Here is a 4,307-nt window from a genome sequence, read left to right as displayed (position 1 = left end):
TATGTAATTTATTCATGTCACTGTAATTTGGCCTTTATAAATAATTATGCTTAGAAAAGTTTGGGTATGAATGGTAAATGATTTGTTATACTTGTGTCTTCATTTGGTGCAGGGGTTACGCTAGTTCCCAGCTCATGAGATTTTTGCTCTGGAAGACACAAATATTAGTCCTTGAATAAGCTTCTGTCGTGAAATATATAACTTTTTCACAAGAGCAAGATTTTCCAATCAACAGCAAAGAAATAGTAACAGTAAATTAATAACTTTGCTAAAATACTACTACATAAAGCCATACATCAACATCATGTAAACAGCTCATCTGCAACAACCCGAGATAAAAATGCATATTAACGCAAATCACCTAAGTTATTAGCAACAATACCCTTAAAACTTAAGATCATAAATGATCCTGCCTTTTCAAACGAGTGTTTGAGCTAAATGCTAACGTCAGCATGCTAACATTCTCGGAGTGATATAACTCTTGGTGTTTGGCAGGTATAATGATTATCTTGTTAACCAATTTGGTTTAGTGTTTAAGCATTGTAAAATCTGCTAATTAGGATCCAACAAAAATACATACCAAAAGGGTAAAGTTTTTATAGTGAACCATCAAATTTGACTTTGGATCCAAGCGTTTGACTGAACAACCGACAGACCAAAGAAAAAGTTGACTACAGGCCTGCTCAGAATCAGATAAAGTCAAAATTCAAGTATGAAGAGAAGGCAAACCATTTACTCATTACTGCTCTGTGATCTTCATACCGCCATTATTTTCACACTTACAGATACTCCAGCAACATCACAAGTAATATGAACATATTCCCCTCACATTCAAAATGAATACAGCAGTACTGAACTGTATTCAGGAGCCTGGTGGTCTGACCTTTAGACTCTTGTTCCATTTGTTTCCCACCACGATGGATCAGGCCCTGCAGCAACCTCCCCGCCTCTGTGAGCAACGGCAAAGTGACATTTCACAGCATCGCTGCCATGCAGGGAGCGCGAGGTCGCACCACACGCCCGAGGGGAGACCGGGCGGACCTCCAGTCGGGGGGGAGAGGACGTCCATATAGATGGAGGAGCAACAACCTTGCATATATACAGTACTCGACAACGTCAGCATAGTAATTTAATCTAAAATGCCAGTGGTGGTTAATAATAGCTGGTCCCACTCAGAATTTATGATTTTCAGTAGAGGGAAGTAAATATAATAGATTAAATCCAACGTTATCCACAAAAAAAGTCATGTTTTTTCATTATTATACAAAGAATGAGCCTGCTGGCTAGCTTTGATGATGGAATAGGACTTAATCAGACTTGAATTTCAACCTGACAACTCTTGTTATCTACACTTAGGATCTGTTTACCAGCTGCAGCTCTGTGTGAAGGGCCGGTAAAATCAAGTTAGGGAAGAAACTTTCAGGCTAGAGCGACCTCAGCCTGAGGCACTGGGTCATCCTCTGCTTTTGGTGGAAGAAATGTTTGTTGATGGTACAGAAAAGGTGAAAGATGTCACTTTGCAGTCTCTCTATAGCCTTCGGCTGGAGTGAACAAACATATTTGGCAAACACTCATCCCTCTTGTCCTTGCAGCCTCACCTGTCGATGGAATTTCACTCAACAGCAGTTTTACTGTGGAGCTACTTGCAGAGCACCTAGTTCCTATCGTGTATTAATGGCAACAATTGTTCAGCTATTGTCAGATCGTTCCCATATGGATGAGGGGATTTGTGTGAGAGAAGCAGCCGTAAAAAGTAGGTAGGAGGAAAAATAGACTCTAAATTACCCAAGAGGCATAAGATATATGACCACAGAGAGACCATTAGACTCCCACGTCGATAATGTTCTCATTTACTTTGCATTTCATCCCATTGTCAAAAACCTCAAAGGTCCTCCAACTTCATATTTTATCTTTATATGTGCAGTTATGAGTTGGCATATAAGTACTATAACCAAAGTACAGCCAAAGTTACAATTCAGTCAGTTAGAACAAATGGAATAGGCTATAGTCCTTTGAGATGAAGCTAACACTCAAGGCCAAATGCACTCACAGCGGGTAAAGTATAATGCAGTTCCTGGCATAAGTCCTTGCAAACCTCCTGTTGCTAGAGACTGACAATGTACAGGGCAAGTGCAAAGGAATGAAAAAGATAATAGCCAAGTAAAAGAACAGAGACCATTCAATGCAAATGGAGGAGGAACATGAAAGATAGATGAAAGATACTGTGTGAAGTGTATATGTCCACACCTGCAACACTAATGATACTCCCATCAGTCTTAGCTGTACTTGACAAAATAAATAAATGTCAACCTTACAATGCTGCTAGGAAAAGTTTGGGGATAAGTTATGTATCTAATATATTATATTCCATTTACTTGTATAAAGAATCTTCCTGCACTATGTCTATTTTATTTGTATTTACTTCTCAAAACATTCTCTTGCACTATTTTATCAGTTTTATTTGTTCTATGTCCTATATATATGTTGGAGGAGCCTGTGACTTAAGTTTTTCATTGCCATATCTGCACTGTAGCTAATGTGCAAATGACAATAAAGCCTTGAAACTTGAAATATAAAAGGCATACGTTGAGTCTCATCATGAATACGATAGAAATGAAAGTTATGTTGATACAAGAATAAGAGCATGCCTTCACCTAAAGGTACCCCATTGGAGAGATTGGCTTAGCGTTACATATTTGTTATTATGTATCACAGGTAAAAATTATCATATTAAACAATGTTATAGCACATTGCAGATTTTCCTCTTGTATGCAGGCCTGCTCTCTGGTTGTAAGACGAAGCCACAAACAGCTAAACATTAGGTTTCTCAGTCTTGTTCTTCAGGAGTCTCGCTGCTTTTCAATCCAACCGCCTAATCTCAAAGCATTTACCTTGAATGTGACGTGAATGTGCTAAAGACAAACAGCAATCAACTCCAACAAATCTTTCAGGATCCAAATCCAGCCTACAGCCTGCGTTATATGTCCCATGACAGATGAACCAGCCACATGTAAATAATGTTAATAATGTCACACGCGGTCATGTGAAAAGTTCAAATTGAATTATGGTAATTCTGACATGTAAAATGTATTAGGGTTTTGTTTAAATCCTTTCAAACCAGACAGTTATCTATCTCCATGTAATGCTTGTCCCGTGTTATTATTATATGCACAATTATCCTGGTACAAACACACTTTGCAGGAGGTCCATTTTTAATTTTAATTCCACTATAAAGTACCACTGATCAGTGACCACCGAGGCTCAACCCTTCTGAATCTTTAATGCCATTCCTGCTTGCACAGTGTCAGTAGCCATAAAACTGCACCCTAATGCTGTGAGGGTGGAGGATGGCTGACAGCGCTGCTCTACTATCCGTTCAGTTTTACTCAAATCCCTCTCTTTCAACATCACAAGGAAAGGGAATAAGGTGAAAAAAGGCTGGCAACAAGCATAAACCACACAATACAAGCAACATAATAGCAATGCCAGGATAATGGTTGCTGCCGTGTCAGTGGGAAAGAGTGGGTCATTAAAAATGCAAGACCCATTTAACCAGTATGTAAAATTGTGCAGATTAAATATATATGTGTCCATGAGGGCTAAGGCTTTTCCTTCTGTTCTCTCTGTGCAACAATAAAAGCCACACATTTGTGTCAAGACGACGGAAAGCGCACACACACAATAAAATGCAGCTGCAAATATGAGCATGCATATGGCACACACACACAAAACCAAAAAGGGTGACGTTTCTGAAATTGAATCTTCACTATGGCGGAACTCTTGCAAATATAACCAGGAGTAAACAAAGCTCATACTGGAGGACTGTTTAAAAAAAAAAGTTTGTTCCACCTGTGTACATTCTGTGTCATTTCCTTCTACATTAGGGAAAGTTTTACAGGCTGTACAGACTTGTTTTTAAGGAAACCCAACCGGTTGAGTTCTTTTTTAAGTTTTGTGGCGGCTCAATTTCCGGTTACGTTTGAGTCGCCGACTTGGCTATAAACTGTGACACGTTTTTGAAGAGAAAGTCCATACTGAAGCAAGATAGTTTTACGATATTTAATAAACAAATTCATAACATAGTAACTATGGACAAAACGGTCAACAGAAAAAATGACAGCACAAGCTCACCCTCTGTCATCCGCACTCAACATCAAACAGGTGACTTATATAACCAAACCACACCCATGTGACAATTACCGGAAGTGCTCAACAAACAAATAAAAGTGACGTAAACAAATAATAATAATACAAATAATGAACTTGGGCTAAGTAGCGTTATGGCACCTACAAGTTTCCTTGTTCAT

This window comes from Trematomus bernacchii, unplaced genomic scaffold (assembly GCF_902827165.1).
Source record: "Trematomus bernacchii unplaced genomic scaffold, fTreBer1.1, whole genome shotgun sequence".
Lineage (NCBI taxonomy): Eukaryota > Metazoa > Chordata > Actinopteri > Perciformes > Nototheniidae > Trematomus > Trematomus bernacchii.
Note: the sequence above shows the minus strand (reverse complement) of the source record.